Raw genomic sequence first — 13,757 nt, 5'->3', positions numbered from 1 at the left:
TTGAAGTAGCTTTGATGTCCCATTACCATTCGACTATCATTACCATGTTTACTACTTATGTTCCTCGTTCCACCGAAGCATTCTGAAATCATTCATCTTTTGATATCTCTACCATGTGGCAGTGGTTGGATAGTCATACCGGCTAAGACTTTTGTGCGGGGAACGGCTTCAGGAGCATATTTCAAACATGAATTACTGCGTAATATTTCTTGAATTACATTTAAGATGGCAGGTCACCATGTACAAATTTTCGCTATTATAACGACGATCTCGTTAGGGCGCAATAGCTAACTTCGAACACGAGCCACGTGACTCTAAATCAAGCATGGAGGTTTTCAATTACCATTGAATCAGCATTAAAGATGCCATATATCTAGCTTATTGTTGCTAAAACAAGAGCGAGAGTAATTAGCACATCACGTAAGACGGCGTGCTATAGTTACCTTCCACGTCAGAAACAATCACTACAACCAATAATGTGTACGAAACGATCATTTCCATGTAACGCACGTTAAGCCATTACAAGTAAAGTAGATTATTTTTTCTGTTCTTCAAGCTGCTCCTAGCACTTCCTTTCAAAATGAGCTCACGCATTATATATGTGGCTGATATGCTGCGCAATCCTTAAATTTAGGTGTTGTCACTCAAGACATCCGCTATTTGTCGCCGATTTTCTCACTTGTTTACTCAGAGTGACATGTTCTTCCAAGAGTCAGTCACACATGCTGATAGTATTTGCGATCTTTCATGCAAAAAAGCAAGTACTCATTTGGTTGACTGTAACATATAATTAAGTTAATATAACTAACGAAGTAAATATGATGCCGGATTCGCATATTTCGATTGTTGCACTAAATACAAAAATTATCCTGAACTATCTTGTTAAGGACAGCATGTTAATAAAATTCAGATGGGAGTGATCACTAATAACGTAGTCTAGAACAAAACTTATTGGAACATCTAACCACACAGAGTTTCTTCTCTTTGCTTGAAATTGAAAGTCTGCCTGTATTGCTAAATGTTAAAATACACTTGCCTTGCAGCTTCCACAGCTACGCCATCTCTCAAAGGTGAACAGATCATCAGCATGTTATTGACATCATCATCGTAGTATTTCTGCCGGCCGGCTGCATACAGTAGCATTAAAGTTCAATGGCAAGTGCAGTGGAACTGAAACATATCAAGGCCAAACTCACGGATGCGTCAAAATGTTTTGACGTAGATGCCTAATCGCTTGGTATTTGAAGGTTCCTGCTATATATGTCGTCAGGCACTCATGAGTGGCTCTATAGGCCTACCATTTGCATTGTTAAGTACTTTTTACATTAACATTTAGATCTTATAGATTCTATCCTAATGCTGTCGCTCTTTCGGTGCTACCATTGTAGCATATCTTCCAGGCATGCCTGAGCTGAAATCTATGGCACACTCTACATTCCTGCACTGCACTTTGGTCGTCTGTTGTGCGAGAATAATTATATTGTAAGCTCATCTGGCCCAATATCTTGCTTCAATGAATAAATCTATGTAAGATCTTCAAGTGAAATTGAACAAACCCATTCCTTAGACACACTTCACGTGTTCTAGAGATGCAATGGATGGCCGGAACATTTTCTAGTGGTAGGGAAGTCATTTCTGCGTAGGTAAAGAACTTAATATACTTTACTGCGGTGCTCGCTCGACCCTCAACACGGATATTTGTTTTCTGTATTGCACAGATACCGTTAGAGGAAAGAACGAGGAATACTCCTGCTGCTCACCGATCTATTCTCCGCTGCTCCTGTTCTACTAAAATACTTAGGTATATTATCCTGTTTTAGATTAGGACTAGCCAGCTACATTTGCAATGCTTTTATGCTACTAATAAACGCCTTGATATTGTTCCGATATCGCTCGGCGCAGGACGCGCCTGTATCGGAAGTTTCTAGAACGTTATCGATGCTTCTTTTCGTTGTCTGTTTTCACCGACGCTTATGTTATCTGATTGTGTGACCGACGCGAATTGTCTAGAACTTTCTGGAAGACACGCGGGCTTCAGGGATTAATCTGGAACCTTCGATGACCCAGGTATAAAAGCCGACGCGCTTCGCCGCTGATCAGATTTTCGACGATCGCCGACTGTGTTCGCCGCTGTCGTTGTGCTTTGAGTGTAGCTTGCTTTTGTGGGCACAGGTTCGCCCAATAAACAACCAGTTTCGTCACACACTGTTTTACGACTGTTCTCTTTACCGTCACTACTACGTGACAATATCTTTGAAAACAGCAGTACAGAAAAAAATTGTAGGAAGTAACGCGTAAAGCCTATAAGAAAACTGCACTATTGCAATATCGTTTTTAATATAACAGAAGTAGTAATACTGTACCAAACGATTGGCGCAATAAAGAAACAAGTTTGTGTTGGTATTATGCCTGATCTATAGTTTCAGCACTAGAGATTTTTGCAAAAGTAAAGAACCTACTTACTGAGCAGTTGATATTATTCGTCCTACCTATGACGCTTGATCTGCATTGTTGTTGAAAAGCGCTCCTGAAAATTTCTGCACTGAGCTATTGTATGAAATAAGCTCTGTCGTATTTGTAACTTTTTATACGTATACTGGATATCTAAGCAACCATTTTTCGGAGTATAACAAGAAGTGGATAATTTCACACGAGCCACATAAAGCATACAGTTTTACATGCCAACAGCAAATTTTGTTGATGACATTTATTGCTCAATTGCAAAAAACATATTATTGGTTAATAATGACACTCATTTTCAGCAAATAAATTAAGAAATTTGAGACAGTTACAGAAACATGCAACTGAGATATCTTGAGCAATATGCGAATAGCGTGCATAGTTTTTGTCAAGCTCAATAGCAAAGCCCGCAAAATTTGAGAAATACCATGTGACTCCCGTATCCAGAAAGCATCACCTGAAACGGCCTCACTTGCAGACCTCGCCGAAATATAATAAAACAGTTGCAGAAAAATTCATGATGATTGTCCAAGTGAGCGAATGTTTGACAATATATCTATGATGTTTTTAAAGGATCACTTTTCGAAGGACTATTTGTCCGCCACCGGAAGGGAATGATAAGTGTGGTGTCAGAGTAGGGTACCTAGGTGGTTGTTAGATCACGCAGGAGTTTGACTTTGCTGCTCTTACTCGGACGGTGATGGGACTGTGTTCTCTGCTCGAAACTTCAGAACGATTCCTGCACGCGAATCAGTAAACAGCTTATGCGCACCATAGAAATCACGTGGCCATATTAGCTACATTTCCGAAGTATACAGCTGACATCGATGAGGGTGTTTCATGAAGGCAGCAGAATGTATAGTGGACATGTTTTTGTAGACGGCATGACATGAGGATGGCGACTGTGGTGGTGTCATGACAGTGTCATGACAATGACAGTGTCATGACGGTGAAATAAAGACAATGCAGATGGTGATGACGTGGACGACTGAAGCATGACGAAGAGAGCGTGACAACCACAAAATTACGACAACGTGACGACGACGGCGCGATCATGTGGCGTAACGGTCCTACGTAGTGAATACTGTGGGCTAACAACGACATCACAACGGCTGCACAGCTGGGCTTTCTTGTCGATTGTTCTCTCCGTGAATGGCAGATACTTCTCCTACCATTAGGATGAAAATCATTCAAACCCCACACACTGTGGCAGTGCATCTAAGCTGAGCTTTAGTGAGCAGGCAAGGCAGAATGGCGCGTTTAAAAAAACATTCAACTGGCTTGGGCGACGACTGCGCCTGGCAATGGTGAGCTAAGGTGGCACAGAAAAGCAAGAAGGCGCAAGAAGGTGCTGCTTGACTTGTTTCAGGAGTGGTATTAGGTTCGAATGTCACGGCAAAGTCTCAGTGAACAGCAAAGTTAAAACTCGTTTAATGTCTCCTTAATATACACGCATGCGTGCTCAATGGTGGAATACACTGCTTTTTTATATTTCATGAGAAACAATAATCAAAAAGACAATATTGAAAACGTCTATATGGTTAACGGCACGAAACAGTGCAATTATTCTCGATGGTGTATTTATTTCTTGAAATCACATTGCTTTGGGCACCAGGATAGAAAATTATGTACAATGGTTTATTGTTGCTAGAATGCTGAGCACCGCTTTCAGGCCTATAAAATCGTCAGAAGCCAGCTCCTTTTTCTTTTATCCACATACTGCTTTGTAGAAAGGGCTCGACGTATTTGCTTGACTTAAACGCGCTCTGTTTAAAAGCAGCGCTTACATCTTCAAAGGTACAACAATAACAAAGACTGCATGAAGACAGTACCGACAGCAAGAAAAAATTGAGTCCGCTTTGTAGCGAGTCATTTGGTTTGAATGAAGGTGGAGTTCTAAATATAAAAAAAGATATGAGTTCAGAAACATTACAAGCACTATAGAAGAATTCTTGTCGAGTGGCCATCGCCAATGTATTATTGTCTATTACTATAAATGAAGCAAACCAGGGTTTTGCCTAGTCAGCTGCACAACGTTCCCAACCTAATTTTACTGGAGTGGCACAATGATTATTGTTCAGTGCTTTTTCTCATTTTCTTACCATGTCATTCAAGAGTAAAAGTTGAGTACTTTGTTCACTTGAAAAAAAATTTTCAATTTAGTATAGGTTCGCGTCATAACATAGAGGGGGAGCCCACTGTGTGTTTAAATTAAGGTAACAGAAAAACTCGCTTTGGTGGGCAGCTAGCGTGGAGAGAAATGAAATAAAGAGAAACATCACTCTAGAATGGGGGTGTAACATAAACCCGAAAGAAAATAACCAAGAAGACCAATATTTTCCTCTGCCATCAATCAAACTTGCTACAAAACTTTAGTTTTATTCTGTAAACTATGCTAAGTTTAGCTTAAACACCAATTGGACGAAATCATTAATGAATTAAATGAAACTCTCCTTGAGCTAAACTCATCAAGTAGACAGCCCATTGATGTAAGGCGAACTTCAGTAATGAACAGCTTGTTACGTTGTAACTTCCTGTTAACTGCACTGTTTATTTTGCACTTGCATAGTCCTTCCTTAAAGATGTTTTAATAGGATGATATTTATTCATGTTTTATCCCAATCCTCAATCATTTGTTGCATTTCGTCCCCATTGTTGCTGAACAAGACATTGTCATCTGCAAACTGAAGATTGCCGAGATATTCGCTTTTGATCCTCACTCCTAAACCTCCCCAGTCTATGAGCTTGAATACTTCTTCTAAGCATGCAGTGAATAGCATTGAAGAGATTGTGTCTCCTTGCCTGACCTCTTTATTGATAGGTAACTTCTTACTTTTCTTGTGGAGAACCAAGGCTGCTGTGCAATCCTTGTAGATATTTTCCAATAAATTCACGTACCTATAACCGAGAAAGTGTAAGAGTGAGGCTGAAGATAATTTTGCAGAAGACAAAAATAATGTTCAATAGCCTAGAAAGGAAACAAGGATTCCGGATCAATCATGTCGACATGAGTCAATGTACACGAAGGACTGTGTAGGTACCGCCTATCGAAGAAACTATATCATGCCGACTTGAAATTCTGCGTATGTGCCGCTCGGTCTCAGCTGCTCACTCCCCAGTGAAAATCTTTGATGTCAACTTAGGTGACTGCGTATGTGCGAGTAGGTGTGTGCCACTCTTCAATGAACGTGTTTGGCGCCAACTTGGGTAACTAGCTATGTGGCGCTCTACAATAACGAAAAAGATCCCTTGAATTTCGCCCATGCTGAATGGTATCGAACCCACTTCAGCTGGGTTCCTCAAGACAACAACCGGACGCATCAGTAGGTTGCGCCACAATTACAACACGTATGACGCCGCTTTTCAGTGAATATCTGGACAACTTGAGTCACTGAGTATGCGCCATTGTATGTGCAGCAAACCAGTAAACAATTCTCTGCATTTTAAGGTACCGGCGCGCCGCGCTTGTCGTCTCGGCACGTACTTCTCGCAGTGTCACGAGATGCCACAGCGTGTCCAAGCCGCGCGAGAGAAGAGCCCGGTTGCCGCATGAAGGGTTTATTAACGTTCGCACGCACCGGTGTACCATGCACTTCAGACACCACGAGTAGGCTTCGCTAGATGGCTCTCAGTGTTCTAAGCCAAGCGCGAAAGACGAGTGCCGCTGCAGAATGCGCCTCATACATGACTCGTTTCAACGGTAGCAATACAATGTGTCGCTATATTGAATCAATGCTAACGCATTACCATCGACAGTCCTCGTAAGATCCCTTGTCCTCTGCCAGTCCTCTGCCAGTCCTCTGCCGCAATTTATGTCGTTGTTGGGAACTGATGCCAATGTTTTATTGCGCATGTAATTCCTACCATTCTTAGGTGAAAGAAAATGGGGTCGGACGTCTCCCCTTAACGCCTATTTCTACGTCACCATTTGTTCTGCCTGGTACTGACCTGTTTATTCATTTATTTCTGTTTTGAACTATTCCATATTTTGAACCGATTCAGTGGCACCGCGCTTTCAAGTCTGCAATGTCGCTCCCATATTGCCCAGTTGATCTCATGACTGTCTTTTGAAAACTACGAGGCATACGCAAGTGGCTTCGTACATTGACAGCGACACAAGCTTCGCTTTCCATTGGCAGCGCATGGCGGCTAGTGGCCACACTCGCTAGTCCATCATGTTCCAGATGTTTACCAAACCTGATGGGACTGAAAAGAGCGGTGTCGTTCATGCAGAGAAAAAAGACACTGAAACAATTGCCATTCTCAAGGACACCAGCTGTATTCATGGGGCCGTTGTACATTTTTCTTGCGAGATTCATCTGCTTGTCGGGACGGCCAGAAGATATGTGTCTAGTAGGCAGATGAAAATTATTGTCTCTAACATCTTATTGGCACAATTTATTTGAAAACAATTGATTGAATTTACCAGCGTCAACGAAAGTTTAGAGATAAGAATAGCAGAACCTCATGAAGCCAACGCATTGCCGTGCCAGCTGTTACGCACTGAAGACAACCAGCACCAGAATCGGAGATGATTATTAAAGAATAGTGCGCACAGTGGAGCATCGAAGATTACAGACTGCGAGGAAATCGATAGAGTTAAAAAAAATGTCACAGTTTCGCCCTAAGGGCGAAGCAATGAATGCGATAGCAACACAGCAATGTCATACGAAGTAAGGTGAGCGGCTTTGGTAGCAATATGAATTGTAGTAAACATGAGCTGATTAAGTAAGGAGGTGTGCTGCGGCGTAAGTAGACCGACATGACGAGACACTCGATGACCACGAGAAGGCGCGTGTGAAACGGTGGTGTTGATGAGAAGCGCTTCCCGTGGGCAGCGCGTGCGAAGGGACACATCTGTAGCGCTGCACTGCCGATCCGGGCAGCATTGCATGTGTAGCGTGCGTTGTAAAATGTGGCCCGACTATTACTAACTGAATGAACAAGCGTGGTGTGAGCGCGCACAAACAAACATGAATAGATCCCACTGAATGACTGCAGACAACGACCGTCAAAACTCTGGCAGCAAGCGGATACGCCGCAGCGGCGAACGTACGTGCGGTCTATCGCTTCAACGGAAACTGAGCGCATAAAGGTCAGAGCCGTGTGGAGATACGAGGCGGTGCGAGCGAGCGACGATCGCGGTTGTTAGCAGCGTAGAAGTGCGCCCCCCCCCCCCCCCCCCGCTCCCTCCGGCGCTGGGTTACCGCTTCCTTGCTTGCGCGTGGGAGAGATAAGAGACTGTGCGGACGAGCGACGAGCGCGGTTGTTGGCAGAGAAGTGCCCCCCCCCTGCTCCCTCCGGCGCTGGCTTTCCGCTTCCTTGCTTGCGCGTGGGAGGTTGAGTGCGTTCGCTCTCCGTGATAGCGCGCGTCCCCGCACGCTTCCGCTGGGGCATACGGCGCGCGGTGAAGATTTTGTCTATACGGAACCTCACGGCGACGGCGACGGCGACGCCGACGGCAGAAATCCGGTTGAAGTGTCCATATAATTGCTATCGCAATAAAAATTACTTAATGACAATTTAAGGATGCCTCTGGATAAGGAAAACTGCGAGGTTGAAATTGATTGAGTCGGTACTAAACTATTACGCAAAGAGGGTAGCGCACCCTAAGGTTGCGGACAGAGGATTAGGCCTAATGTGCGCGACATTTACTTGAGCTAGTTTGATTAATTCAGGGGAAATAACACGAATGACATGAACAGGCGTAGATTCACCGATACCTAGGTAATCGCTGAGTCATTCCCTTTTTTGCGAGTCATGTTTAGTACTATGACTTCTACCATCATCCTTTATTGTGCCCTTCACTTAGTGTCTACGTCCGGACCCATTCCAGTGGTTTGTGAGAGTTAATCATTTTCGCTGCCTCATTGTCATTTTTGCTGAGGCATGCTTATGACTATGACTTCTCCTATCATCGTTTAGTGTTTCTTTCACTTAGTACCTAGGTCGGAACCCATTTCACTGGTTACATACCAAGTTAGCGAAACGACCAGGAAAGCAACAAGATGAAGGCGGCTTCTTCATCACCTACATGATACACATGTCATGGCATTAATGTTATGACCTATCATTTATGCTTGTCATACACTCTTGTCATACTATGCCAATTTTGGTACCTACCAAGCTAACGAAACGACCATGACAGTACCAAGACCTAGGCGGCTAGATAGATCGTTAGATATTGTCAAAGTGGCAAACGTTCGCCCCAAAATGCTTCGCATTTAATACTGTTGACGTTTGACTGGCAATACATAACGAATTGGTACACAATGGCCTGCGGGTTCACCCAGTCTTCCGATCGTGGCGCATACTGCGCAATACAGGTATAGTTTTCGGAGAAGTCCGTCCGACCAATAGCCTTCCTTTAGAGCTCCTGCAAGTACCTTCTTGCTCACACAGTGGGGAACACATAGCACCCCCCCCCCCCCCCCGCTTCTCATTTCACCATTTCTACAAACATTTTCTTGCAATGCTTCAGGTTTCAAAATAACTGTATTGCAACGGATGCTGCTGATCCAAATCGGGATATGAAAATACTGATTACTCATTTGTAGCCTTGACGTGTTCAGGAGCGACGCTCTGTAGTAGTCGGTTCCTGGACACAAACTGAATTTGCTGAGCATACTGTCTTCGATAATAATTCCTCTTTTTCTCCCAAGCCTACAGCGTTGACCGTGTATTTATAGTTATGATGCTTCATACGTGAACGCGCCGTGTGTGTGGCACGTCATCCCACCAGCGCACAACGGGGAATGCGCGGCGTGGCAAAACTGAAGGCACATTTGAAACCAAAACTTTACTTTAATTTTTCACAACACTAACGTAAATTTTGTAAACGTGTACGTTTCTTCTGACCGCGGGTTACGTCCTTTTTCCGTGGAAGGCAATACAAAACAACATCGTCTTTGGAAAACGCCTTGACGGAAGGCTTCACTTTCTCAGTTAAAGTGTAGCACGTTCTTTACGTAGGTCTACATAGCGCGCCCGTTTCTGAACGACTTTTGATCTTGTCGTAGACATTACGCTTCAGAGTACAAAATACTGCATAATATGTTCCCGTGACCATGAATTTGGAGCCTAAGTTTACTTTTGTATTGAACTGCGTAAGCAGTCTACAGCTACTTCCGTCAGAAATCTGTCCGTCCGTCTCCATGTAACGCGTGACAGGATCTGTTCCATAGGCGTACATGGGGTCCTATTGAGTTGTATATGAGAATTCCTAATGACTACGTATAACTTCAGGCATTTATGATTTTGACTCTATATAGTGAATATTGAAGAGGTATTAGCAGTAATTAAGGTTAACGAAAGACTAATGAGATAAATTGCGATGAAAGTACTTAGGCATAATGAGGAGCAATTCAGGATAATTAGGAGCAGTCGGTCTAGCTAAAATTAGAAATGTTCAATAATTAGTCTATATAAATGTAAATAAGGACATTTTATGCGAGCCTGATCTGTAAGCCTAATCTAGAGTAGTTAAGTGTACCTAAGATAAATATGCCTAATTTCAAATGATTACCATTCAACTGCTCAAGGCTGATCAGGAATAACAAGGGTAAATAAGATTAATACAGCCTAATTAGAAATTATTACAATTGCATTACTTAAGCCCGATCAAGAATAATAAAGGCAATGAAGAATATTGATAGAACATTACGTATCCCTAATTCAGATTTGCGATTACATTAATTTTCCCCAATACCAATAATTCCGACTGATTCGGTTCACCAATTAGGTAAGTACAATAGGTCATTGCGGTGCTTCCAGCAAATTGTGTCATCTTCTGTACAGTGAGTCGCGGTGTGCGTGACTCGGCCACTCAATCAATAATATGTTGCATGAGTGCAAGATGAGCAAATAAAAACGTGCTTACGCCCTTACGAGTCCCATTAGGAAGTTCATGCAGCAATTTCTTTCTGTCATTGCTCCTCTTGGTTAAGCGTTCTTTTGTTTTCTTTTAAGTTTGCATGAAAAACATAGTCATTTCCAATAAAATCTTCAGTAAATCTTCCGTTGGAATTTGACGGTTGCTCCAGCTCGATGGGCGAGTACATTCGTTCACCGCCTCTCTTTCGAACACTGGGGACATTAGTTGTCTGCAACTTTGTATCCTTCTGGCTGCATTTTATTTTTTGTGGACTTACACCAACCGCAGCAACAGCGTTATTGGCACCATTATCAGGTAATGCTTATTCGCTTGGCTCCCATAAGCAAAGCTTGAGGTTTCGAACTGGTATTTTGAGGGCCCTGCACTAAAGCCTGCTGCATTTGTGACACAACCAGGTTCCAGGTTTATGCATCACGAAAACATGTGCAAGAGCAATTGAGATGACAATGGCTCCCCACGCTCTGTTCAAACGATCACAGAATGCGTCGGAATAGCATTTGGATGCCTTTAAATTGTTGCCCTTTTGAACGTTAAGCGGTAACAGCTGAATGAGTCCCGAGAGTTTCGGCATCATGTTGGCTCTTAGGGCGCAGTGTTTGAAGGCGCTTATCCCTCTCCTTTACTTGCTCAAGAGTCGCAATACGTTTCTTCGTTTTCTAAGGCGTCTTATAACAGTCCCTTCTACCATGCGAGCACGGAGGTATCGCTTTTGCTGAAGTGCACACAAAGTACTGTTTTGCAGTGCGCGACAAGCACACGCAAACTGGCCTAACGATCTTACGCAAAACCATAAGATTTCTATAATTCACGACATCTGCGTTGTACACAAGCTAGCATTATTTATTTATGCCAATTTTCGATAGCGCTGTGCAACTCCATGAAAGCAGGCGTAATACTTTTACGGAAGGGATTAGCGTTGCTGGGTAGAGCTCTGATTCGGCCTGTATTGTATTCCTAGGGGCTTGCGCTTGTTGCCCTTGTATAGATGGTGGTCTGCCTCTTGATACACTTCTTTGCCTCGCGTATACACACGGGGGAGAGGCTTGAATGGAGTGTTTTTTCGGACTCTTTGCTTGTCGTCCCGTGAGGTAAATTGCATATATAGCACATTAACAGGTATTCTTAGTCTACCTGTGGGCGGTTACGCACTCTACACCCGTCACAGATATTCGTGTCTGCGTTGGTCACACGTCGTGCCGCTGCCGATTTCTCCGCATGCCTTCAGTACTATAGCGATCATTGGTATGGACGGCATTAGGTATACGAGCCTGCCACCACCCTTTAGAAAAGAGCGTGGGGCCCTTCAAAGTTGATCAATGGCGAAGTGATGTTGCCAAGCATCCTGGTGGGTAGGGTCCCATTGTTGTTTGCTGCCAGAAGCTTCGGTGGTCGTATTTCCTTCGAGCTTGCAGTGATACCGTTCGCTGCTCCACGTCCCGTTTCGGGGAGCGGCTTGATGAAAAGCCTCACATCACATGCGGCTGCTCCTAGTTGCATGCTATTCACACAACTGAGCTTGAGTTCGTTGCCCTCGTCTACAGTGCAGTTCACTATCGAGTTATGATTCCACTGCAGCTGATTAAGGATGATTAAGCGCATAATTATTTGAGAGGAGAACCACTTCCTCTTGCGATCTTCTTGGCTGGCCAGCTGAACAGCTTCATGCCTGGTTCGGGATCAGTACATCAGTTTGTAATAGACCTTTCCACATATGCCCGCTTATTATCGGCGGCAGCCGCAAGGCAGCATGGGAAATCGGTGCGCCAGCTGCCGTGGCCTCCGGAGACTCGCCTATGCTTTTCTGGCTTTGCAGCCGCTGCTGGTTGGCGAAGGCTTGCATGCTCGCTTAAATTTTCGGCTTAATCCTCCACTTCGTTCCTCATTGCAGGTACTGCGTGTTCTTGGTCTTCCTAGCATCTTCTAAGTGGTTTTCATTCGATGCCTTTCTATGTTTATTGCGACAGCCATTATATTTAGAGGATGCTAAAGCATCGTCTTTAACAGTGGAACGCGAGATTATACAACCATCCCTGACTTCTTCTCATGCTTCCCGGCAACTGCAGCTTATGTAACCATAAAGGCTGGCCGCGAATCTTGTGCACGAAGGCGAGCTTTCTGGTAGAACCGTGGCCTTTTGCATGGGCCGATCTTCTGTTATTGTGATCATCATCATCAGCAGCCTGTTTTTATGTCCAATGCAGGACGAAGGCCTTTTCATGAGATCTCCACCCCAGTCTCGCGCTAGCCGATTCCAACTTGCGCCTGCATATTCCCTAACTTCATCACCCCACTTAGTTTTCTGCCATCCTCGACTGCGATTCCCTTCTCTTGGTACCCATTCTGTAACTCTAATGGTCCACCGGTTATCCATCCTACGCATTACATGGCCTGCCCAGCTCCATTATTTTTCTCTTAATGTCCATTAGAATACCGGCTATCCCAGTTTGCTCTCTGATCCACACCGCTCTCTTGCTCTCTCTTGTCGTTAGGCCAAACAGTTTTCATTCCATCGCTCTTTGTGCGGCCCTTAACTTGCTGTCGAGCTTCTTTAATTTCTTTACCTCCATGTTTCTGCCGCATATGTTAGCACCGGTAGAATGCAATGATTGTACACTTTTCAACGACAGTGGTAAGCTCCCGGTCAGGATTTGGCAATGCCTGCCGTATGCACTCCAACCCAATTTTATTCTTCTGTAATTTTCCTTCTCATGATCAGGGTCCCCTGTGAGTAAATGACCTACATAAACGTACTCCTTTACAGATTCTAGAGGCTGGCTGGTGATGCTGAATTCTTGTTCATTTGCCAGGAAATTGAACATTATCTTTGTCTTCTGCATATTAATCTTCAACCCCACTCTTACACTATCGGTGAAGGTCCTCAAACATTTGTTGTAATTCATCCCCATTGTTGCTGAACAAGACAATGTCATCTGCAAACCGAAGGTTGCTGAGATATTCGACGTTGATCCTCACTCCAAAGCCTTATCAGTCTAAGAGCTTAAACACTTCTAAGCCTGCAGTGAACAGCATTGTAGAGCTTGTGTCTCCTTGCCTGACCCCTTCCTTGACAGGTAATTTTCTACTTTTCTTGTGGAGAACCAGTCTGGCTGTGGAATCTTTGTAGATATTTCCAAGGATATTCACGTGTGCCTCCTGTACCCCTTGGTTAGGCAATTACTCTATGACTGCTGGGATCTCTACTGAATCAAATGCATTTATTCAAAACAGTTTATTTCTTCTTCTTCTTCATATTCTATACAAGCCATATAGAGGGGTTTATTTTACTCCGCAGATTTCTCAATTACCTGAACGATGACATGGATATGACATAGATCTGTTATTGTAACGCACTTTAAATATTTCACTCTGAGAAGATTTACAATAAAATACACGCGCTGTCGGT

Source organism: Dermacentor silvarum, chromosome 7 (genome assembly GCF_013339745.2).
Source record: "Dermacentor silvarum isolate Dsil-2018 chromosome 7, BIME_Dsil_1.4, whole genome shotgun sequence".
In the NCBI taxonomy this organism is placed as follows: Eukaryota; Metazoa; Arthropoda; class Arachnida; order Ixodida; family Ixodidae; genus Dermacentor; species Dermacentor silvarum.
The sequence above is the reverse complement of the archived record's forward strand: the minus strand, read 5'-3'. Positions refer to the sequence as shown.